Raw genomic sequence first — 25296 nt, 5'->3', positions numbered from 1 at the left:
CGAGGGCATCGAGTGCACCCTCAGTAAGTTCGCAGATGACACCAAGTTAGGTGCGTGTGTCGATCTGCTTGAGGGTAGGAAAGCTCTGCAGGAGGATCTGGATAGGCTGGACCGATGGGCTGAGGTCAACTGCATGAAGTTTAACAAGGCCAAGTGCCGGGTCCTGCACCTGGGGCGCAATAACCCCAAGCAGAGCTACAGGCTGGGAGAGGAATGGTTGGAAAGCTGCCAGGCAGAGAAGGACCTGGGAGTGATGGTGGACAGTCGGCTGAATATGAGCCAGCAGTGTGCTCAGGTGGCCAAGAAGGCCAACGGCATCCTGGCTTGTATTAGGAACAGCGTGACCAGCAGGGCTAGGGAGGTGATCGTCCCCCTGTACTCAGCTCTGGTGAGGCCGCACCTCGAGTACTGTGTTCAGTTTTGGGCCCCTCGCTACAAGAAGGACATCGAGGTGCTTGAGCGGGTGCAGAGAAGGGCGACGAAGCTGGTGAGGGGCCTGGAGAACAAGTCCTACGAGGAGCGGCTGAGGGAGCTGGGCTTGTTCAGCCTGGAGAAGAGGAGGCTCAGGGGTGACCTTATTGCTCTTTACAGATACCTTAAAGGAGGCTGTAGAGAGGTGGGGGTTGGCCTGTTCTCCCACGTGCGTGGTGACAGGACGAGGGGGAATGGGCTTAAGTTGAGCCAGGGGAGTTTTAGGTTAGATGTTAGAAAGAACTTCTTTACAGAAAGGGTTGTGAGGCATTGGAACAGGCTGCCCAGGGAAGTGGTGGAGTCACCATCCCTGGAAGTCTTCAAAAGACGCTTAGATGTACAGCTTAGGGATATGGTTTAGTGGAGGGCTGTTAGCGTTAGGTTGGAGGTTGGACTCGATGACCTTGAGGTCTCTTCCAACCTAGAAAATTCTGTGATTCTGTGATTCTGTGAACTCATTGAGAGCAGCCTTGCAGAGAAGGACTTGGGGGTTCTGGTGGAGGAGAAGCTTGATATGGGCCAGCCTTGTGCACTTGCACAACTGCCAAAAGGCCAACTGTATCCTGGGCTGCATCAAAGGAGCAGTGGCCAGCAGGTCGAGGGAGGTGATTGTCCCCTTCTAATCTGCCCTTGTGAGGCCTCACTTGGAGTACTGTGTCCAGGGCTGGGGCTCCCAGCACAAGAAGGATGTGGACCTGTTAGAGCAGGTCCAAAGGAGAGACAAAGGAGGCCCACAAAAAGGGCTGGAGCACCTATTCTATGAAGAAAGGCTGAGGGAGCTGGGGATGTCCTTTGTCTTTGTCTTTGTCTTTGTCTTTGTCTTTGTCTTTGTCTTTGTCTTTGTCTTTGTCTTTGTCTTTGTCTTTGTCTTTGTCTTTGCCTTTGTCTTTGTCTTTGTCTCCTCTTCCCTTCCCTTCCCTTCCCTTCCCTTCCCTTCCCTTCCCTTCCCTTCCCTTCCCTTCCCTTCCCTTCCCTTCCCTTCCCTTCCCTTCCCTTCCCTTCCCTTCCCTTCCCTTCCCTTCCCTTCCCTTCCCTTCCCTTCCCTTCCCTTCCCTTCCCTTCCCTTCCCTTCCCTTCCCTTCCCTTCCCTTCCCTTCCCTTCCCTTTTCTTTTTTTCGTTTTCTCTAATTAAACTGCATTTTTTCCTGAACTGAGCAGAAGGGGCCATAGGATCCTCCCATTCTGGGCCTCATAACAGGAAAAAATGCAGAAAGATAAGTTCTCTTGTCTTTCTGTTAAGAAGGGAAAAAGGAGAGGAATGAGGAACAAAGTGTCCCAGACAAAGAGCAGAGAGATTGAGAGAGGTTGGCAGAAAGAAGGGAGTGTGTTTGTGCATGTGTGTGTGAAGAGATGACTGAGTTTTGAAGGAGAGAAGGGGGTCGTAAATGCTGCCTGACAGACAGACATTAAATCCCAGTGAGGGACACTTTTGCATCACAGGTAGGAAGTCAAGATAGGGAGCAAGGAGAACTGCATAGCTAAACAGGGAACTGCTGGGCAAACTCAAGTGGAAGAGGAGATTCTAGAAATCATGGAAGGAGGGGCTGGCCACCTGGGAGGAATATAAGACAGTTGTCAGAGGATGTAAGGAGGCAACTAGGAAAGCTAAGGCCTCCTTAAAATTAAACCTTGCAAGAGGAGTCAATGTCAACAGAAAGGGCTTCTACAAATACATTGCAAATAAAACAGTAGAGGCAATGTATGCCAACTGATTAATGAAATGGGTGCCCTGCTGACAGAAGATAAAGAGAAGGCAGAATTACTGAATGCCTTCTTTGTCTCTGTCTGTAATACCAGAGGCTGTCCTGAGAAGCACCGTATCCCTGAGGCCCCAGTTGAAGTCAGGATAAAGGAGGAGTTTGCCTTGATTGATGAGGACTGGGTTAAGGACCAATTAAGTATGCTGGACATCCATAAATCCATTGGTCCAGATGGGATGCACCCCTGGGTGCTGAGGGAGATGATGGAAGTAATTGCTAGGCCACTCTCCGTCATCTTTGGTAAGTCATGGGGAACAGGAGAGGTGCCTGAGGACTAGAGGAAAGCAAATGTCACTCCGGTCTTCAAAAGGGGCAAGAAGGAGGACCTGGGTAACTATAGACAGGTCATCCTCAACTCCATCCCTGAAAAGGTGATGGAACAACTTATCCTTCATGTTGTCTCTAGGCATATCAAGGATAAGACGGTCATTAGGGGCAGTCAACATGGCTTCACCAGAGGGAAGTCATGCTTGACCAACCTGATAACCTTTTATGAAGACATAACAAGGTAGATAGATGATGGTAAAGCAGTGGACATGGTCTATCTTGATTTCAGTAAGCCTTTGACACCATCTCCTACACCATCCTCACAGCTAGACTGAGGAAGTGTGGTCTGGATGATCGGGTAGTGAGGTGGACTGTGAACTGACTGAAGAAAAAAAGCCAGAGAGTTGTGGTCAGTGATACAGAGTCTAGTTGGAGGCCTGTATCTAGTGGAGTCCCTCAAGGGTTGTTACTGGGAGCAGCATTATTCAATATATTTATCAATGTTTTGGATGAAGGAATTGAGTGCACTGTCAGTTTGCTCCTATCTGTCTGTAGGGGGCCTCATTTACTTGGTCTGTTTCACCAAGTAGTCTGTAGCAGACACCACTATAACGTTACCTAACTCTTTCATCTGTTTAATCCTAACCAATAAAGTCTCAGTCAGCTCCTCATTCATCCCCAGGCAGAGCTTCATGTATTCCAACTGGTCTCTGACATAGAGGGCAATGCCCACTCCTTGTCTCCATAGCCTGTCCTTCCTAAACAGCCTTTATCCTTCCACTGCAACATTTCAGGCATGGGAGCCATCCCACCATGTCTCCATAATCCCAGTAAGACCATAGGTCTAGAACTATGTACCCATCTCAAACTCATTTATTCCCCATACTGTATGCATTAGCTTACAGACACTTAAGAGGGGCGCATCAGCATGTTGGATTCCTATGGATAGTTTAGGACATAAGGCTGCACAGTAGGAACCATTGCTAATCTGCAACTGCTGGAGGTGATCCTGCTTAAACTCCATTTTGTTGATTTTGTGATCTGTTCCTATCACATCACTCCATGACCTTTATTCAGCAACCCTATCCATCATTCTCACAAGGCTGCTGGTTACACTGCTCCTGTCCCTATTTATGACTTTAAAAGAGTTTCCTTCCTTTTGAGGTCAGATATTCTGTTGGCAAAAAAAGTCTTTGCCCCACTTAGTAAGGAGCTTCCCATCTCTCACAAAAATACACTGATCATCAAACAAGGTCCTATGATCATAGAGCAAAAACTGTCACTGACATCAGTTCAGCAGCCAATTATTGACCTGTACTGTCCATGTTAATTGTCTCACATCCTTTCAACACCCCAGCAGAATTAAGGAGATCACCTGAGTCCCCATGACCTTCACTACATATCCATAACCTCTATAGAAAGTTTTGATACTGTCTTGGTTTGACTAAATAAACCTCTTCTACATCCCAACCCCACAAAATAAGCATAGGAAGCTCCCTATGGCACTTCTCCCACAGTAGAGAGGGGAGATGGAAAGTTGGCAGTATGACCACCATGGCCACACAGCCCTAAGTAAGCAGATATTTGGAATCCAGAGGATCATCTTACACATGAAGAATAATAATGAATGGAAGCCTGTGTTAACAATCACTAAACACCCAAACACCCACAAGGTGTTAAGCATCACCAAACACCTAATCCCAGAAAAAACAATGAGCATCACCTCTCTCCACAGGCATCCTGCAAGAGCTGCTGCAAGGGAAGGACAACTCAGAGGCACAGGGTGAGATGCAGAAAACTTTAATATTAGAGACAAAAGAGGGAAACAAGGTCACTCTGAAAGGGGGTCCCAGTGCAGGAAGCATGATGGGAAGAAGACAGCCTGTGCTTGAAGGCCATGACAGGCATCCTGCCAGCTGTCCATGTGCCCACTCCACTGACAGAGAAGGACCAGAAGATCCTCTCTAGGCTGATGTTGACGGATTCAGAGCCCAGTGGAGTAGGTCTGAGCAAAAAGGACACAGGTGGGAAAGGAAAGAGTGCAGAACAAGAAAGGTAGACATGGGCCGTGCTTTCCAAGAGCCCAGGCTGGCCCCATTCTCTTGCAAGATGTGCTGGGGTAGTTTGACCTCCCCCCCCCCCGAACTGAAGAAGCTGATGCTCTGTGCTCAGTCTACTAACTTGTGCTCACTACAAACTACTGGGTCCTTGTGTGTCTTTCTCCAGAGCCGTTGCCAGCACCTTTAGCAGGGGAAGCACCTCCTGCCACAGTAGCCACTGCCCAAGCCAGAGAGGCCAAAGCCTCCAGAGGAGATGGGCACTCCCTGAGAGCTGAGGATGCTGCCAACAGCAGCAGACGTGGAGGATCCCACGGCAGTGTTCTGCGGGAAGGAGCTGAGGATGGGGCCGGGCAGGGTCACCACCACGGGAGAGGGTTGGATGACGACGGTAGAGTCCTGGCACTGCTGGACACAGGGCTCATTGCAGCTGTTGGCCAGCGGGGTCGGGCCACAGGGTCCACATGGCAGGCACGGCAGGCACTGGTTGTAGCAGGACATGTTTCAGGGCAGGACGTGCACCTGGAGGGAGAGAGGGACAGGAGGAACATGGCAGTGATTGTTGAGCAGCATCCAACCCACCACTGGACAGCAACAGCACATGCTGTCTGGGGACCTGTCAGCTGTGTAAGGAAGCCCACAGCTTTCTCCATCCCTTTGTCTCCAATCTCCTTGTCAAGAATAACCTAGCCCATAGCTTTGGAGACACCTCAGTCAAGCTCCAGCTTCTCTCCATGACACACATGCAGCTCCCTTCCCTCTCCCATTACTAGCACTCCAAAGATCCAGGAGAATATGAAGGGGCAGGCATGTGCTAAGAAATCCCCTAGGATGAAAAGGAAGAGAAAGGCCTTCAGACTCACCTTGATCCCAAGGAGATGGAGGTGACAGGAGTGGATGAGAGACTGAAGAGATGGGGCCACTTTTATACCTATCCTCCACCACCCCAGGCCCACAGTCACTCTACGCAGGCCATAATTTTCCAGCAGAGTCACCTCAAATGCAAAATAGCCTTTCTAATGGCACAAGTCGTGTTTTGGTTTCGGTCACCTCTGCCATTTCATTTCCTCATTACTGACTTGCCCATTTGGCCACAGAGGCTCCTTTCAAGTACAAGGATAAAAGGTCAAGCATTTCCCCTGGCAGGAACATGTCAGTAGGGACTGAATATGAGTTCCATGTTCCTGAGGGGCTCTATGCAGGCATGGGACATGTGCCTGTGGAAATGCATTGACCACATTTGGACCCTCTTTACAAGAAAGCGCACATATCCTTCTGCCTATGCAGTGCCTTCCTCGATACCCAAAGTTTCCTTTGCCTGAGGACACAGCACATCCTTATCCCACTTGGCCTAGCTCCCAGCCTGCTCCACCAGTCACATACCTCATTAGGCAAGGCAGGAGCATGGGCAGATGGGCTGTGCTGCAGCTGTGAAATGCCCTGGCACAGGACAGCTCCTTCTGGGGTGACGTTGTCTGCTTATTTGGCCCTGTTCCCTCTTGCGGCTGTCCCATGGGCTCTTCAGCCAACCCATGTTGTCATATGCTATAAGAAAACTAAAGTTGTCTCTCCTGAGCCCAATGATTGCTCAGCAAGTCCTGGGGAATCAGTCCTGTGGACTGGCCAGACGCATTCCCTGACCAGCGGCACACCCAAAGACATGCCCTCTTGTACAAAACATGCCAACCATCCTGTGAGCTGCATGAGCTATAAGAGTACTCACCAGAAGGTCATACTGCAGGGTGATGGCTGTTGGGGCTGCCTGGAGGGTGGCAAAGGTAAAGCTCAATCTCAGATGGAGCTGCTGGGCCAGAAGGGGATTTGGTATGCATGGTGCTCAGGCCATGCAGAGAGAAGGCACTCTGGCTTGGCCTCATGCCAGAAGTGTGGCACGTGGCCAATCCCAAATTAGAGCATGACTCGTCCTGGGCAGGGAGAGTCTGTCCCAGAAAGCTTGCCTGCTGAAGGCATTCCCTTGCCCTCCTGGGGTGTGTCCCAGCTGCCTCCCATGTCTGCAGGGCAGGGAAGTGCTTTGTTCATGCAGCAGGGATGTATTGCCTCCTTGATGGAGTCTGGGAGGTGTTTCTGTAGCCAGGGCCCTTGTGAGCAAGTCCCCTCGCTGAGCATGCCCAGCTGCATGGCAGTGCCCGTTCCTGACAGCCCTCGCTTGTTGAGGGGGAATTCCTTGTCCCCCCAGTGGTGCTGGCTTGTTCTGTTGCCTGAGGAGGGCTTTGGGACATGGCAGAGGATGTGAGCTGAAGCTCTCATGCTAGGAGAAGACGTATTGCCTGGGACCAAGAGACGAGTCCCAGCTGGGGGGGGGAACTTTTCTGCAATCCCAGAGGACATGTCCTGTCCTCTACCTGAATACAACCACTCCTGCACTCGGGTTCCTTTTCTGCCAAATACTGATAAGAACCTGCTGGGGTCTTCATTGAGACTCTCATAGCTCCATTAGAAAGTAACCTGTATGGTAAAATAGGCATGTCAGAAATGAGGAAATGAAATGGCAGAGATGATGGAAACCAAAACAAAATCTGTGCCATTAGGAAGCCTATTTTGCATTTGAGGTGACTCTGCTGGAAAATTACAGTGTCCATAGAGTGACTTTGGGCCTGGGGGGATGCAGGAGAGGTATAAAAGTGGTCCCATCTCCTCAGTCTCTCATCCACTCCTGCCACCTCCATCTCGTTGAGATTAAGGTGAGTCTGAAGCCCTTTCCCCTCTTCTTCTTCCCTGGGGATTTGTTAGCAGATGCCTGCCCCTTCATCCTCTGTTGGTTCCCGGGGATGCTTCTCATGGGAGAGGAAAGAGAACAGCACGTGTATCAGGGAGAAAAGTTGGGCTCTACTGACATGTATCCCAAGAAATGGGCCAGGTGAGGACCTGGCACAGTCTGGACACTCTTGAGAGAACTTCTGAGTTGAGTCTTAAGGAGGATTTCTTGAGTTTCATTATACAGCTGCCAGCTCCCCAAAGAGCATGTGCCATGGCTCCTCTGGGGTGGACTGGCAGACTGATCCTCTCTCACCTATGTGCTCCTCCTGTCCCTCTCTCCCTCCAGGTGCACGTCCTGCCCTGAAACATGTCCTGCTACAACCAGTGCCTGCCGTGCCTGCCATGCGGACCCTGTGGCCCGACCCCGCTGGCCAACAGCTGCAATGAGCCCTGTGTCCAGCAGTGCCAGGACTCTACCGTCGTCATCCAGCCCTCTCCCGTGGTGGTGACCCTGCCCGGCCCCATTCTCAGCTCCTTCCCACAGAATACTGCCGTGGGATCCTCCACGTCTGCTGCCGTTGGCAGCATCCTCAGCTCTCAGGGAGTGCCCATCTCCTCTGGAGGCTTTGGCCTCTCTGGCTTGGGCAGCCGCTACTGCAGCACAAGGTGCCTCCCATGCTAACGCTGCTGGTGATGGTCCTGGAGAAAGACCCCCAGGAATCTAGAAGTTGGTAGCGGACTGGGCATGGAGCATTGGTTTCTTGTATTCAGTGAGGTCGAACAATCCCCAGCAACCCTTGCAAGAGGATGAAGCCAGTCCAGGCTCTTGGAAAAATGTCTGCCTTTCCTCTCCTTCACTCTCTCCTTTTCCACCAATGTCCTTCTTTGCTCAGCACTGCTCCACTGGGCTCTGAGTCCCACAGCATCAACCTAGAGAGGACCATCTGACACTTCTCCCACAGTAAGTGGGATGGACAGATGGTGGGATGCCTGTCATGGCCACACACCTTACAATCTCATCTGCCTCTGGTGCTTCCTGCACTGGGGCCTCCTCTCAGAGTTCTGCTGTTTCCATCTTTTGACTCTAATATTAAAGTTCTGCTGCATCCCAGACTGTGCCTCTGAGTTGTCTTTCCCCTGCAGCCGCTCTTCCAGGATGCCTGGGGAGAGAGGTGTTGCTCATGCGTAGTTCTGGGAGTGGGTGGTTGCTGATGCTTAGCAATCGTTAACACAGGCTTGCATTCAGAATGCTTCTTCATGTATCAGGTCACACTTTGGATTCTAAATATGTGGTTACTGAGAGATGGATGGAATTATCCAACACAGTTGATTGGCTTCTATGCATTTTGGTGTGCACACTGTTTCTTTTCCTCTGATTAGCACAATGGCATGAAGCAAGTAAGGAAGGAGGGATGACTAAGTCCTTGACAAGGTGGAGGGCATAGCTGCCCAAGAGGAGACAGGAAATCCTTTCCTAACAACAATACTACAGAATTTTCTGTGATTGATTAAAGTCTTTCTTGCTACACAGCCCCAAACTGGGTACAACGTTCTAGATGCATTTGGAGGAGTGCTGAGCAGAGTGGGATTTTCACTGCCCTTCAGCTCATGACTATGCTTCTGCTCATAAAGCCCAGGGTCCAATTGGTGTCCATGGTGTCTGGGAACACTGCTGGGAGTCACTTCTCTTTGGGTGGCTATACTACCCAAGCAACTTTTCCTGGGCCAGCTTTTGGTCTGCTGCCATAGAAGGGCTGCAAGATAGATGATGTGGCATGAGGACTGGCTGGCAGGAAAGCATGTGCGAGACTGCGCTCTGGGTGATCTAAGCGCTGCTTTGGGAGCTTGTGTATGGCACTTGGAAACAGTCAGCCAGCACCTGTTGCCCCAGAAAGTTTTGCAGGAAGCCTTTGGAACAGATGGAAGGAGTAGAGGAAGGAAGACAAGTACTGCCTATGAACCCATGTGGTGGATTGACCCTGGCAAACATCTGAGCACTCACCACCCACTTGGTCACACCTCAGCCTCAGTAGGATAGAGGAGAGAGCTGGAAGACGAAGCGTGAGGAAAAACTTCCCAGTCAATATAAATCATAGACCCATAGAATATCCCGAGTTGGAAGGAACCCATAAGGATCATTGAGTCCAACCCCTGGCACCACACAGGTCTACACAAAATTTTAGACCATGTGACTAAGTGCACAGTCCAAATGCTTCTTAAACTCTAACAGGCTTGGTGCAGTGACTACTTCCCTGGGGAGCCTGTTCCAGTGTGCGACCACCCTCTTAGTAAAGGACCTCTTCCATGATGTCTAGCCTAAACCTCCCCTGCCTCAGCTTGACACCATTCCTGCGGGTCCTATCACTGGTGACTAAGGAGAATAGATCGGCATCTGCCCCTCCACCCTCCATCATTAAGAAGCTGTAGACCGCGATGAGGTCTCCCAGCAGCCTCCTCTTTTCTAGGCAAAACAGGCCAAGTGACCTCATACGTCTTCCCCTCTAGGCTCTTCACCATCTTTGTAGCCCTCATCTGGACACTCTCCAACAGTTTTACATCCTTTTTGTACTGTGATGCCCAGAATTGTACCTGATACTCGAGGTGAGGCTGCGGAGTAGAGCGGGACAATCACTTTCATTGACCGACTAGCAATGCCATGCTTGATGCACTCCAGGATACAGTTGGCCCTCCTGGATGCCAGGGCACACTGCTGGCTCATATTCAACTTGCTGTCAACCACTACCCCTAAATCCTTCTCTGCAGGGCTGCTCTCCAGCATCTTGTCACCCAATCTGTATGTAAAGCCAGGGTTGCCCTGTCCCAGGTGCAGGACCCAGCACTTGCTCTTGTTAAACTTCATGCGTTTGGTGATTACCCAGCTCTCCAATCTGTCCAGATCTCTCTGCAAGGCCTTTCCACCCTCACCCGAGTCCACAACTCCTCCAAGTTCAGTGTCATCAGTGAATTTGCTTAGAACAGCTTCTAGTCCTACATCCAAATCATTTATAAAAACATTGAAGAGGGCTGGCCCTAAAATGGAGCCTTGGGGGACCCTGCTAGTGACCATCCACCAGCCTGATGTGGCCCCATTTACCACAACCCTTTGAGCCCTGCCCGTCAGCCAATTGCTCACCCACTGGATGATGTTTTTGTTTAGCTGTATGCTGGACATTTTGTCCAGTAGGATCCTATGGGAAATCGTGTCAAAAGCTTTGCTGAAGTCCAAAAAGATCACATCAGCTGGTTTCCCTTGGTCAACTAGATGGGTGATCTTATCATAAAAGGAAATCAAATTTGTTAAGCAGGACCTACCCCTCATGGACCCATGCTGGCTGGGACCAATGACTGCATTGTCCCCCAGGTGCACTTCAATAACTTCAAGCATAATCTTCTCCATAATTTTACCAGGCACTGACGTGAGACTGACTGGCCTGTAATTATTAGGATCTATTTTCTTGCCCTTCTTGAAAAGTGGTACATCTGCCAGCTTCCAGTCTATTGGGACGTCTCCAGATTCCCAAGACTGTTGAAAAATAATTGAGAGAGGTTCCGTGATGACGTCAGCAAGCTCTTTAAGCACCCTGGGATGAATCCCACCTGGACCCATGGACTTGTATGGATCCAGGCGGAGCAGCAAATCCCACACATGTTCAGGGTCTGTTGGGAGTTTCTCATTCCCACTGTCATGGTCCTCCAGCTCAGGGCATCCTAGGTCATGAAGCCCATCATCAGTGTTGAAGATGGAGGCAAAGAAAGCATTAAACGTCTCTGCTTTGCCTATGTCCTTGTCTGTAATATGACCTTCCACATCAAGTAGTGGACCTATGTTTACTTTGGTCCTCCTTTTTCTGTTAACATATCTAAAAAAAACCTTTTTATTGTCTCCCACAGACCTGGCCAGCTTCAACTCTAATTGGGCTTTGGCCATATGAATTTTCTCCCTACAAACGTGAACAGTGTCCCTGTATTCCTTCCATGTTACCTGACCCTGCTTCCAGCAGGGTCAGTACATTTTCTTTTTTCGCCTAAGCTCCACTAGAAGATCCCTGGTCAGCCAGGCCAGCCTTCTGCCCTACCTGCTTGACTTCTGATATTTTGGAATTGCCCGATCCTGTGCTTTTAGGAGGCAGTGCTTAAAGACTGACCAGCATTGAGGGACACTAATGCCTTCAAAAGCAATTTCCCAGGGGACCTTGCTGACTAGTTCCCTGAGCAGCCTGCTTTCCCCATATCCAAGGCTGAATTTTTGGTGGCAGTTTTCCATCTGTCACCAAAAATTTTAAACTCAACCACTTCATGGTCACTATGGCCAAGACAGCTAGCAATTGCCATGTCCACCACAAGAGCCTCTCTGTTCTCCAGCAACAGACCTAGGTCAACTTTCCTAGTTGGCTCCCTTCACACCTGCACCAAGAAGGTATCATCTAGGTGCTTTAGGAACCTCCTGGATTTGCTTGTGTTGGCTGTGTGGTAATCCCAGTTGATGTCTGGCAAGTTGAAGTCCCCCATAATAACAAGGGGAGTTGATCTTGAGGCATCTTTTAGTTCTACAAAGAATAATTTGCTGGTGTTGTTGTCCTGGCTGGGTGGCCTGTAATAGACTCCTACGACATCCCCTTTACTTGTTTGTCCCTTAATCCTTACCCAGAGGCTCTTAACTTTGCCATCGCCAACTTCAAGTTCCACACAGTCCAGCCCCTGCTTCATGTATATTGTCCCGCCCCCCCCCCCCAACCTTGCCTACTGTCTGTCCCTCCTGAAGAGCCTGTAACCATCTATTGCGACACACCAGCCACAGGACCCATCACACCATGTTTCGCTTATGCTGATGATGTCATAGCTGTGGGATTGGGCCAAGATTTCTAGCTGATCCATTTTATTCCTCGTACTGTGTGCATTTGTGTAGAAGCAATTCAAATGCGCCTCACTGCATGCAGCACCTTGTGAAGCAAAAGTCTGTTAATAAAGACAGCTTACGAGGGGAACGGTAAACAAAAAGAGAAAAGACAAGTGATGCAAAGGCAGTGTTTCAGTACCTCCCACCAGCAGACCAATGCCTGGCCAGTCACTGCAGAATGGCTACTTTGGAACAACTGTCCCATGGTTTGTTGCTGAGCATGATGTGATATGGCATGAAATATCCATTTGGTCAATTTGGGTCAGATGTTCCAGCTGTGTCCCCTTCTGAGCACTTCCCACTCTGATGGTTACACATTGCTGGCAAACTAAACTTCACCAAACTGCTCTGTTACTCCCCATCATGAAAGGATGAGAAGGGTGGGAGAAAGTACTATAGGGAAAAAAAAGTCTTCTCACATATGGAGAAAATGACAGTGGAATTCAAAGAAAAAGAAAGAGAAAAACAAGAAAAGATGTGCAGAAGCTAAGAGAAAACGATTATTTACTCCACCCCACCACTATGAAATTTTCAGCCACGTCCTGGGAAGCTAGGCCTCAAAAGTGTAGTGGTTGTTTGGGAGGATAGATGTTTTCTCAATGACAGCATCCCTTCCACTTTCTCTTTCTCTGTCTTTTTTTTTTTTTTAATTTTTTTTTTTATTTTTTTATTAAAAAAAAATAATTATTTTTTATTTTTATTTTTAATTATTTTTTTTCTGGGTGTGATGACAAATGGTGTGCAATAACCCTTTGGTTGCTTTAGCTCTGCTGCCCTCTCATCCCTTTCTCTTGCCCACTCCCCACCTCGGGCAGTTAGGGGGCTTGTAGAGAGTCTTGATGATATGCAAGTACTGCTCCATAATAGCCCAAACATTGGTGAGATAAAAAGCTCTTCTAGCTCCAAGTGCAAAGCACAGCTATCTAGAGGCTACTGTGGGGAAAGTTAACAGGCTAGCACTTGCTCGACTGTTCTCTGGGATTGCAGAGAGGAAGAATAGAAGGCCTTAAGGCTGAACTAAATCACTGGTGTGACACCTCCACTGTTTTAGCCACTCAATCAGAACACAGCACCATATTGCCTATGGTGAAGACAATTGCCTCCATCACAGCCAGAGCCAGTACAGCCTGTTTCCCCCACTCCCTCTCCTGGTCTACTCTGGGGCCATTTTCTTCACGAGCCTCCCCGTCCAGCACAGCTGCCCCCAGAGCAGAAGGAATTGCCGCCCCTCCTCTCACCTTCCTCTCTCTGCCCTGCTGCCCCCTTCCCAGGAACCTGTGTGGCTGCTGCCCTTCCAGGGCCTCCTACAGCTCTGGCTCCTCAGTGGAGGCCCGCAATGACAACATGCCGTCTTCAGCAGGCTGTGCACTGAGGCCGAGATGGCATGCCAGGACAGAGAGGCAGCAAAGCTGGGCCTGATGGCCAGGGGCCCTGCAGAACTCATGGGCACCTCCATCAGGTGTGAGTGACAGTGCTTTCCCAAGGGGCCCTACACCCCAGTTGCCCCACATGCCAACTGATGTCCCCAGAGCAACTGCATTGGTCCTGACAGCAGGTGTCTGGAGTGTCTACAGGGAAAAGAAAACTAAGCAGTGAAGATCGGGATGAAGCAGAAGTTTAATATTAGAGTCAATACAGGGAAATGAGGTCACTCTCTGAAGAGGCCCCAATTCAGATAGCCAGCAGCTTTAGCAGGGGAAGCACCTCCTGCCACAGAAGCGGCTGCCCAAGCCGGAGAGCCCAAAGCCCCCGGAGGAGATGGGCACTCCCTGAGAGCTGAGGATGCTGCCAACGGCAGCAGACGTGGAGGATCCCACGGCAGTGTTCTGCGGGAAGGAGCTGAGGATGGGGCCGGGCAGGGTCACCACCACGGGAGAGGGCTGGATGACGACGGTGGAGTCCTGGCACTGCTGGACACAGGGCTCATTGCAGCTGTTGGCCAGCGGGGTCGGGCCACAGGGTCCGCATGGCAGGCACGGCAGGCACCGGTTGTAGCAGGACATATCTCGGGGCAGGACGTGCACCTGGAGGGAGGGAGGGACAGGAGGAGCACATAGGTGAGAGTGGAGCATCATACTGCCCACCAAGAGAGAGCCATGGCACATGATGTTTCGTGAACTGGCAGCCGTGTAAGGAGGCCCACAGCCTTTCTCTTCCCTCGGTCTGCAGTGTCCTTGGTAAGAATGTCAATATCCACAAAGATCCCCACATAGCCCATAGCGTCAGATACACCTCATCCAAGCCCCAGCTCCTCTCCATGACACACCTGCCGATCCCTTCCCTCTCCCATGGCTAGTGCTCCCAAGATACAGAAATCTATGAAGGTGCAGGCATCTGCTTACAAATCTCCAGGGAAGAAGAAGAGGGGAAAGGGCTTCAGACTCACCTTGATCCCAAGAAGATGGAGAAGGCAGGAGTGGATGAAGACACAGAGGAAATGGGGCTGCTTTTATACCTCCCGTGCACTGCCTCAGGCCCACAATCACTCTGTGCAGGCCGTAATTTTCCATCAGACTCACCTCAAATGCAAAATAGGTTTCCTAATGGCACAGATTTTGTTTTGGTTTCCATCAACTCTGCCATTTCATTTCCTCATTTTTGACATGCCTATTTTACCATACAGGCTACTTTCTAGTGGTGCTATGAGAGACCCAAGTAATACCCCAGCAGGATCACATCAGTATGGGCAAAAAAGGAGCCCGAGTGCAGGAGTGGTTGCATTCAGTCAGAGGACAGGACATTGTTTGGTGCACTTTGGGGGAATGATTGGTGATGTGTTTTGCAGGAAGAGGCCCCGCTCCTCCTGGACCTGCAATCCTCAGCAGAACACCGAAGGTCCTGTTCACTAAGGATGCGCCACAAGCTTCTCTCTCCTCCCTCCCTCATGGCTCCATCCAATGGCCACTGGTCTTTGCCTCCCCAGGCATCCAGGCTGTGCCAATGCTTTCAGCTGTCTGCCTTGATGCCATTACCACTTCCACTAACTTGGGAGGAGACAGCAACTGGGGGCCCGCTGGTGCACTCTGGTGCAGGGCTGCCACAAGGGGAGACCTAGACAGCCTGCGGGAATGGGCCCTCAGGAACCTCAAGGCGATCTAGAAGGACAAAAGGCAGGTCCTGCACAGGACGGGGAACAAACTCTTGCAGCACTGCAGACTGGGGACTGAACTACCCTCTGATCCGGCGTCCCCTGGACCTCCTCTGAGTAGGTCTGCCCCCAGAGTAGGGTCAGACATGAAGGGTGGAAGGCAAGGGACACACAGGCCTCACCCTCCTGGCCAAAGAGATGGGGCTGTGTGTAGGAGCTCTCCTGAGTGCTTTCTGGAGGGAAAGAAAGGCTTGCAGAAAACATCTTCCCCCTTGCTGGGACTCGTCTCTGGGTCCCAGGCAATACGTCTTCTCCTAGCATGAGAGCTTCAGCACACATCCTCTGCCATGTCCCAAAGCCCTCCTCAGGCAACAGAACAAGCCAGCACCACTGGGGGGACAAGGAAGCTCCCACTCAAGAAGCGAGGGCTGGCAGGAATGGGCACTGCCACGCAGATGGGCATGCTCAGCGAGGGGACTTGCTCACAAGGGCCCTGGCTACAGAAACACCTCCCAGACTCCATCAAGGAGGCAATGCATCCCTGCTGCATGAACAAAGCACTTCCCTGCCCTGCAGACATGGGAGGCAGCTGGGACACACCCCAGGAAGGCAAGGGAATGCCTTCAGCAGGCAAACTTTCTGGGACAGACTCTCCCTGCCCAGGACGAGTCATGCTCTAATTTGGGATTGGCCACGTGCCACACTTTTGGCATGAAGCCAAGCCAGAGTGCCTGCTCTCTGCAGGCCTGAGCACCATACGTGCCAAATCCCCTTCTGGCCCAGCAGCTCCATCTGAGCCTGAGCTCAAACTGTGCCACCCTCCAGGCAGCCCCAACAGCCATCACCCTGCAGCATGACCTTCTGACCAGAACTCTCATAACTCCAGAAGATCACAGGATCATTGGAAAACTTTGCACAATAGGGCATGTCTTTGGGTGCGCTGCTGGTCAGGGAATGCATCCAGCCAAAGTGCATGTTACGGCAAGGGGAGTGGTGGAGCAAGACACTGTCCCGGTGAACAACCCAATCCTCTGGTAGTGAGAAGGGACCCGATTCCCCAGGACTTGCTGGGCATCATTGTGCTCAGGAGAGCAACCTTTGCCTTCCTCACAGCAGCTGACAACATGGCTTGCCTGAAGAGCCCAGGAGACAGCCACAAGAGGGAACAAGGCCAAACAAGAGACAACTCCAGAAGGAGCTGTCTTGTGCCAGGTTATTTCAAAACTGCAGCACAGCCCATATGCCTATGCAGGCAATGAGCTGTGACTGGCGGAGCAGGCTGGGAGCCAGACCAAGTTGTAGAAGGATGTGCTGTGTCCTCAGGCGAGGGAGGCTTTGGTCATCCAGGAGGCTTTGGTCATCCAGGAGGCTTTGGTCATCCAGGAGGGCTCTGCATAGACAGAAGGATATGCAGCACTTGGGACTCATCTTCTACCCCTTCTGACCTACTCTATGGTGGTTTTACTCAGCTGGGCAGCTGAGCTGCATCACAACCACTCTCTAATTCCCCCGACTTAAAGGGAAGGGGGAGGAAATGCGATGAAAAGGGATCAAGGGTTGAGATAAAAATAGAGAGATCTATCACCAGTTATAGCCACAGACAAGACAGACTCAGAATAGGGAGATTAATGTAATTTATTATCTATTACTAACAAGCTAGTGCAGTGAGAAACTGGAAGCAAACTAAAACCACCTTCACCCCCAGCCACCATCTTCGTCGTTCTTCCTCCAGGTGGCGCAGGGGAACATGCAGTGGGGGCTGTGGTCAGTCCGTAACATTTCGACTCCGCCCCTCCTTCACAGTAACTCTCTGCCCTTGTTCCAATGTGGGGTCCCTCCCACAGGATTTAGTCCCTCCTGAATTGATCCTGCGTGGGCTTCTCATAGGCAGCAGCTCTTCAAGAACTGCTGCAAATATGGGTCTGTACCACAGGGTCCATCCATCAGGAAGAAACAGCTCCAGCATGGGTTCCCCCACGGGCGGCAGCTCCCCCCAGAACCCCTGCTCCTGCGTGGGGTCCTGTCCATGGGCTGCAGCTCTGGCCCAGGGCCTGCTCCACTGTGGTCCTCTCCATGGGCCACAGCCTCCTTCGGGCAAGGACCACCTGCTCCACTGGGGGATCCTCCACGGGCTAGTGTGGAGATGTGCTGCGCCATGGTACCCATGGGCTGCAGGGGGACAGCCTGCTCCACCAGAGGCCTCTCCACGGGCCACAGGGGAACTTCTGACTGAATGGAGTCAAATCCAGCTGTTGACGAGTGGTGCTCCCCAGGGTTTTTGGTGTTGGGGCCATCGTCTTTAATGTCTTTGTTTAAAGACTTCATAGCCCTGGAGTGTGTCCAGAGAAGGGCTACAAAGCTGTGAAGGGTCTGGAGCGCAAGTCCTGTGAGGAACAGCTGTGGAAACTGGGGTTGTTTAGTCTGGAGAAGAGGAGGCTCAGGGGAGATGTTACTGCCCTCTACAACTACCTGAAAGGAGCTGGGGGTTGGCCTCTTCTCACAGATAACTCGTGGCAGGACTAGAGGGAATGGCCTCAGGTTGCACCAGGGGAAGTTCAGGTTGGAAATGAGGAGAAATTTATTCTCAGAAAGAATAGTCAGACATTGGAAGGGGCTGTCCTGGGGCGGTGGTGGAGCGACCATCCCAGGGGGTGTTTAAAGAAAGGTTGGCTGTGGTACTTGGGGACATGCTTTAGTGGATGATATTGGTGATAGGAGGTGCTTGGACCAGATGATCTTGGAGGTCTTTTCCAACCTTAATGATTCCATGATTCTATGAGTCCGCTTTAGGACCTGGAGCACCTCCTCCCTCTCCTTCTTCACTGAGCTTGGTGTCTGCAGGGCTGTTTCTCACTCCTCGCTGTCCCAGCTGCTGTTGTGCCGGAGTAGTTTTCCTTTTCTTAATTCTGCTCTCACACAGCCAAAAAAACATTGCATATTGGCTTGGCTCTGGACAGCAGCAGGCCAGTTTGGAGCCACTTGAAACTGGCTCTTATCTAACATGGGGCAGCTTCTGAGTCTGCTCAGCGCTGAGAAAAGAAGAATGAGACAGGATCTTAATAATGTTTACAAATATCTTAAGTGTGGGAGATGGAGGGAATTGGCCAACCATTTTTCAGTGGTTTGTGGGGACAGGGCCAGGGGCAATGGCCAAAAAATGGCTCACAGGAAGTTCCGCACCAACATGCAAAAGAACTTTTTCATGGTAAGGGTGATGGAGCGCTGGAATAGCCAGGCCAGGGAGGTTATGAAGTCTCCTTCTCTGGAGAAACTCAAGTCCTGTTTGTATGCCTACAAGGGCAACCTGCTCTAGGGAAACTGCTTAGGCAGGGGGGTTGGAACCGATGATCTCTAGAAAACCATTCCAACCCCTACAATTCTGTGATTCCGTGATTCTGGACACCTCTGACAGAGGCCACCCCTGAAGAACCCCGTTACCAAAACCTTGCCACGGAAACCCAAAACACCCTCCAGCACTTAGGACTCATCTGCTGCCCTACTGATGTGTCCCCACTCAGGGAAATGCTTGACCTCTCATCCTGTTACTTAAAAGCAGATTCTGATGCCAAATGGGCAAATCAAAAATGAGGAAATGAAATGACAGAGTTGACAGAAACCAAAGCACAACCTGTGCCATTAGGAAGGCTATTTTGCATTTGAGGTGAGTCTGCTAGAAAATTACGGCCTGCGTAGAGTGACTGTGGGCCTGGGGCGATGCAGGAGAGGTATAAAAGAGGCCCCATCTCCTCACTCTCTTCATCCACTCCTCTCACCTCCATCTCCCTGGGAACAAGGTGAGTCTTAAAGCTCCTCTCTTTCTCCTCCTTTACATCCCTGGGGATTGTCTCACAACATACCTGCACCTTCCTTCTCTGTTGGGTCTTGTGGTTGCTAGTCATGGGCAAGGGAAGGGGTCAGCAGGCGTGTCATGAAGTGAAGCTGTGGCTTGGCTGACATACGTCCCAAGATACAGGCTTGTTAGGGAGCTTATTCGGCCTGGACGTTCTTGCCAAGGACATTGGGGCCAAAGGAAAGGAGAAGGCTGAGGGCCTCCTTTCACAGCTGCCAGCTCCCCAAGTAGCATTTGCTGTTGCTCTCCAGTGGTGGGCTGGCAGACTGCTCCTCTCTCACCAACAATATTCCTCTGGGGCCTCACTCCCACCAGGTGCACGTCCTGCCCCGAGATATGTCCTGCTACAACCAGTGCCTGCCGTGCCTGCCATGCGGACCCTGTGGCCCGACCCCGCTGGCCAACAGCTGCAATGAGCCCTGTGTCCAGCAGTGCCAGGACTCCACCGTCGTCATCCAGCCCTCTCCCGTGGTGGTGACCCTGCCCGGCCCCATCCTCAGCTCCTTCCCGCAGAACACCGCCGTGGGATCCTCCACCTCCGCTGCCGTTGGCAGCATCCTCAGCTCTCAGGGAGTGCCCATCTCCTCCGGGGGCTTTGGGCTCTCCGGCTTGGGCAGCCGCTACTGTGGCAGGAGGTGCTTCCCGTGCTAAAGCTGCTGGTGATGGCCCGGGAGGAAGACCCCCAGGGACCCAGACGTTGGTAGCGGACTGGGCACGGAGCATAGGCTTCTTGTGTTCAGGGTGGCCAAACCTCTCCATCACCCCTTGGAGGAGGATGGCTCTCTCAGAGAGCATGGCCCATGTCTGCCTTTCCCCTCCTCCACTCTCTCCTTTCCCACCCGTGTCCTTGTTACTCACCGCAGCTCCACTGTGCTCTGAATCCTACAACGTCATCGCTGAGAGTACCTGCTGGCCCTTCTCCCGCAGTGGAGCAGATAGGTGGCCAAATGGTAGCCTGCCCACCATGGCCACACAGCTCACGCTCTCGTCTGCCCCTGGTGATTCCTGCACTTAGGCCCCCTCTCGGAGTGACCTCCTTTCCCCCGTTTGACTCTAATATTAAAGTTCTGCTGCATCCCAGCCTTTGCCTCTGAGTTGTCTTTCCCCTGCAGCTGCTTTTCCAGGATGCCTGGGGAGAGAGGTGTTGCTCATGGGTAGTTCTGGGAGCAGGTGATTGCTGATGCTCATTCTTAGCAATTATTAACACAGACTTGCATTCAATATGCTTCTTCATGCATCAGGTCACCCTCTGGATTTTAAATATGTCGTTACTTAGAGCTGGATGGATTTATCCAACGTACTTGAGTGGCCTCTGTGCATTTTGGTGTGCACACTGTTTCTTCTTTGATAAGCACAACAGCATGAAGCAAGTAGTAAAGAACGAGGGATGACTAAGTCCTTGACAAGGTGGAGGGCATAGCTGCCCAGGAGAAGACAGGAAATCCCCTCCTAACAACGACACTGCAGAACTTGCTGTTCTTGGTCAAAGTCTGTCTTGCTACACAGCTCCAAACTGGGCATAGTGTTCTTGATGCATTTGGAGGAGTGCCGAGCAGAGTGGGATTGTCACTGCCCTCAATGACACCAAGCTGAGTGGTGCAGCTGATAGAAAAGAAGGAAGAGATGCCATTCAAAGGGACCTCCTCAGGCTGGGGAAGTGGGCCTGTGTTAACCGCATGAGGTTCAACAAGTCTAAGTGCAAGGTGCTGCACCTGGCTCAGGGCAATCCCAGACAGGAGTACAGACAGGGAGAAAAACTCATTGAGAGCAGCCATGTGGAGAGAGACTTGGAGAGAGACTTTACCCTACTCTGCCCTTGTGAGGCCACATTTTGACTAGTGAGTCCAGGTCTGGGGCCTCAGGCACAAGAACGATGTGGACTTCTTAGAGTGAGTCCAGAGTAGGGTAAAATATGATCAGACGGCTGGAGCACCTCTCCTCTGAAGAAAGGCTGAGAGAGTTCAAGAAGTTCAGCCTGGAGAAGAGAAGGCTCTGGGGAAACCTCATTGTGACCTTTCAGTACTTAAAGGGGTCTCAGAAAAAAAGATTGAGAAGAACTTTTTACTTGGGTAGAAAATGATAGGGCAAGGGGTAATGGTCTTAAACTAAAAGAGGACAGATTTAGACTAGACCTTAAGAGGAAATCTTCACTGTAAGGGTAGTGAGGCACTGGACCAGGTTGCCAAGAGAAGCTGTGGATGCCCCATCCCTGGAAGTGTTTAAGGCCGTTCTGGATGGGGCCTTGGCCAATCTGATACAGCAAGTGGCGTCCCTGTCTGTGGCAGGGGGCTTAGAGTTAGATGATCATTAACGTCTCTTCCAGCCCGAGTCCATAAATGATTCTATAATTCTTGAGCTCCTGACTATGCTTCTGCTCGTACAGCCCAGAATGTCATTGGTGTCTTCGGTGTCTCGGAGCACTGCTGGGAGTCACTTCTCTTTGGGTGGGTTTACCACCCAAGTAACTTTTCCTGGGCCAGGTTTTGGTCTGCTGCCATAGAGGGGCTGCAAGACAGGTGATGTGGCATGAGGGCAGGCTGGCAGGAAGGCATCTGCCAGACTGGGCTCTGGGTGACTACGGTGTTGCTTTGGGGAGCTCATGGATGGCCCTTAGAGACACTCAGTCAGCACCCGCTGCCTCTCCTCCTGCCCTCGGTCACTCCCTGCCTCCCTCTTCCCCACAAAGTTTTGCAGGAAGCCCAGGGAACAGATGGAAGGAGTAGGGGGAGGAGGACATGCACTGCCTGTGAACCTGTCTGGTGGCTTGACGCCCAGCAAGGATCTAAGCACCCACCACCCACTCACTCACATCGCAGCCACAGTGGGATAAGGGTGGCAGTTGGAAGACCAAGAGACAGAAAAACTCCCCAGTCAATATAAAGACATTTTAAGAAGGGCATGAGAAAAAAGGAGAAAAAACTAATGATGCAAAGGCTGTGTCTGACCACCTTCCACCAACAGACCAATGCCAATGAGGTCTCTGCAGGATGGCTACTTTGGAAGAACTGTCCTGCCGTTTTGTTGCCGGGCATGATACTCTATCGTATGCAATATCCCTTTGGTCGATTTGGGTCAGCTGTCCTAACTGTGTCCCCTCCTGAAAACTTCCCCGCCCCTAGCCTGCTCTGTGAGGGTGCAGAGGGGGAAACATAGAAGGCCTTGACGCTGAGCTCAATCGTTGGAGTGTCACCTCCGCTGTTTTAGCCACACAATCAGAACACAGCACCATATTGCCTATGGTGAAGACAATTGCCTCCATCACAGCCAGAGCCAGTACAGCCTGCTTCCCCCACTCCCTCTCCTGGTCTGCTCCGGGGCCATTTTCTGCACGAGCCTCCCCGCCCAGCACAGCTGCCCCCAGAGCAGAAGGAATTGCCGCCCCTCCTCTCACCTTCCTCTCTCTGCCCTGCTGCCCCCTTCCCAGGAACCTGTGTGGCTGCTGCCCTTCCAGGGCCTCCTACAGCTCTGGCTCCTCAGTGGAGGCCCGCGATGACAACATGCCGTCTTCAGCAGGCTGTGCAATGAGGCCGAGATGGCACGCCAGGACAGAGAGGCAGCAAAGCTAGGCCTGATGGCCAGGGGCCCTGCAGAACTCATGGGCACCCCCCTCACGTGTGAGTGACAGTGCTTTCCCAAGGGGCCCGTACTGCACAGGGCCTCACCCTTTGGGAAAGTGAATGGACCCTTGTGCCCAACACACCCACTGAAGTCCCCAGAGCAACTGCATTGCTCCTGACAGAAGGCGTCTGGAGTGTCTGCTGGAGAAGGAAAACTCAGAGGCACAGGCTGGGATGCAGCAAAAGTTTAATATTAGGGTCAAAAATGGAAACGAGGTTGCTTCAAGAGGATGCCCCAGTGCAGGAAGCACCAGGGGCAGATGAGAGCACGAGCTGCGTGGACATCGTGGGCATCCTGCAAGATATCTATCTGCCCACTGCGCTGAGGGAGAAGGGCCAGCAGGTACTCTCAGCGATGACGTTGTAGGATTCAGAGCACAGTGGAGCTGCGGTGAGTAACAAGGACACGGGTGGGAAAGGAGAGAGTGGAGGAGGGGAAAGGCAGACATGGGCCATGCTCTCTGAGAGAGCCATCCTCTTCCAAGGGGTGATGGAGAGGTTTGGCCACCCTGAACACAAGAAGCCTATGCTCCGTGCCCAGTCCGCTACCAACGTCTGGGTCCCTGGGGGTCTTCCTCCCGGGCCATCACCAGCAGCTTTAGCACGGGAAGCACCTCCTGCCACAGTAGCGGCTGCCCAAGCCGGAGAGCCCAAAGCCCCCGGAGGAGATGGGCACTCCCTGAGAGCTGAGGATGCTGCCAACGGCAGCGGAGGTGGAGGATCCCACGGCGGTGTTCTGCGGGAAGGAGCTGAGGATGGGGCCGGGCAGGGTCACCACCACGGGAGAGGGCTGGATGACGACGGTGGAGTCCTGGCACTGCTGGACACAGGGCTCATTGCAGCTGTTGGCCAGCGGGGTCGGGCCACAGGGTCCGCATGGCAGGCACGGCAGGCACTGGTTGTAGCAGGACATATCTCGGGGCAGGACGTGCACCTGGTGGGAGTGAGGCCCCAGAGGAATATTGTTGGTGAGAGAGGAGCAGTCTGCCAGCCCACCACTGGAGAGCAACAGCAAATGCTACTTGGGGAGCTGGCAGCTGTGAAAGGAGGCCCTCAGCCTTCTCCTTTCCTTTGGCCCCAATGTCCTTGGCAAGAACGTCCAGGCCGAATAAGCTCCCTAACAAGCCTGTATCTTGGGACGTATGTCAGCCAAGCCACAGCTTCACTTCATGACACGCCTGCTGACCCCTTCCCTTGCCCATGACTAGCAACCACAAGACCCAACAGAGAAGGAAGGTGCAGGTATGTTGTGAGACAATCCCCAGGGATGTAAAGGAGGAGAAAGAGAGGAGCTTTAAGACTCACCTTGTTCCCAGGGAGATGGAGGTGAGAGGAGTGGATGAAGAGAGTGAGGAGATGGGGCCTCTTTTATACCTCTCCTGCATCGCCCCAGGCCCACAGTCACTCTACGCAGGCCGTAATTTTCTAGCAGACTCACCTCAAATGCAAAATAGCCTTCCTAATGGCACAGGTTGTGCTTTGGTTTCTGTCAACTCTGTCATTTCATTTCCTCATTTTTGATTTGCCCATTTGGCATCAGAATCTGCTTTTAAGTAACAGGATGAGAGGTCAAGCATTTCCCTGAGTGGGGACACATCAGTAGGGCAGCAGATGAGTCCTAAGTGCTGGAGGGTGTTTTGGGTTTCCGTGGCAAGGTTTTGGTAATGGGGTTCTACTTGGGTATCCTCTATGAGAAGTGTCCAAAAGCTGCCCAAGAGCTGCCTGCGGACTTCCTCTGAATAGGTCTGCCCCCAGAGTAGGGTCAGACATGGATGGTAGGGAGAAGGGACATACAGGGCTCACCCTCCTGGCCAAAGTGATGGGGCTGTGTGTAGGAGCTCTCCTGATGCTTTGTGGATGGGAATGAAAGGGTTACAGAAAACATCTTCCCCCTTGCTGGGACTTGTCTCTAGGTCCCAGGCAATACGTCTTCTCCTAGCATGAGAGCTTCAGCAGACATCCTCTGCCATGTCCCAAAGCCCTCCTCAGGCAACAGAACAAGCCAGCACGACTGGGGGGATACGGAAGCTCCCCCTCAACAAGCAATTGCTCTCAGGAATGGGCACTGCCACGCGGCTAGGCATGCTCAGCGAGGGGACTTGCTCACAAGGGCCCTGGCTACAGAAACATGTCCCAGATTCCATCAAGGAGGCAATGCATCCCTGCTGCATGATCAAAGCACTTCCCTGCCCTGCAGACATGGGAGGAAGTTGGGACACACATCACAGGATCGTTGGCACACTTTGCACAATAGGGCATGTCTTTGGGGGTCTGCACGTCAGGGAATGAATCCAGCCAAAGTGCATGGTACGGAAAGAAGAGTGGTGGAGCAAGACACTGTCCCGGTGAACAACTCAGTCCTCTGGTAGTGAGAAGTGGCCTGATTCCCCAGGACTTGCTGGGCATCATTGTGCTCAGGAGAGTAACCTTTGCCTTCCTCACAGCAGCTGACAACATGGCTTGCCTGAAGAACCCAGGAGACAGCCACAAGAGGGAACAAGGCCAAGGATAGAGAAAACATGTCATTAAAAAGGAGCTGTCTTGTGCCAGGTTATTTCAAAACTGCAGCAC

The 25296-nt window shown here is 51.9% G+C and overlaps 5 pseudogenes across 5 annotated transcripts; 2 read left to right on the top strand and 3 right to left on the bottom strand.

Annotated features, from left to right (window-relative positions):
* Window positions 1-4741: 4741 nt before the first annotated feature.
* Window positions 4742-5056, bottom strand: LOC311422735 (feather keratin 1 pseudogene; annotated as a pseudogene). The gene has a single exon. The product of its transcript is annotated as a feather keratin 1 pseudogene (transcript).
* A 2584-nt stretch (window positions 5057-7640) lies between these two features.
* On the top strand, window positions 7641-7955 carry LOC311422734 (feather keratin 4 pseudogene; annotated as a pseudogene). Its single transcript has one exon. The product of its transcript is annotated as a feather keratin 4 pseudogene (transcript).
* A 5903-nt stretch (window positions 7956-13858) lies between these two features.
* Window positions 13859-14173, bottom strand: LOC311423050 (feather keratin 1 pseudogene; annotated as a pseudogene). The gene has a single exon. The product of its transcript is annotated as a feather keratin 1 pseudogene (transcript).
* Window positions 14174-19127: 4954 nt separating this feature from the next.
* LOC311423049 (feather keratin 1 pseudogene) lies at window positions 19128-19759 on the top strand (annotated as a pseudogene). The gene has a single exon. The product of its transcript is annotated as a feather keratin 1 pseudogene (transcript).
* Window positions 19760-23323: 3564 nt separating this feature from the next.
* On the bottom strand, window positions 23324-23955 carry LOC311423146 (feather keratin 1 pseudogene; annotated as a pseudogene). The gene has a single exon. The product of its transcript is annotated as a feather keratin 1 pseudogene (transcript).
* Window positions 23956-25296: the final 1341 nt, after the last annotated feature.

Source organism: Aythya ferina (genome assembly GCF_964211825.1).
Source record: "Aythya ferina genome assembly, chromosome: 23".
NCBI classification, from domain to species: domain Eukaryota; kingdom Metazoa; phylum Chordata; class Aves; order Anseriformes; family Anatidae; genus Aythya; species Aythya ferina.
The sequence above is the reverse complement of the archived record's forward strand: the minus strand, read 5'-3'. Positions and strand labels throughout refer to the sequence as shown.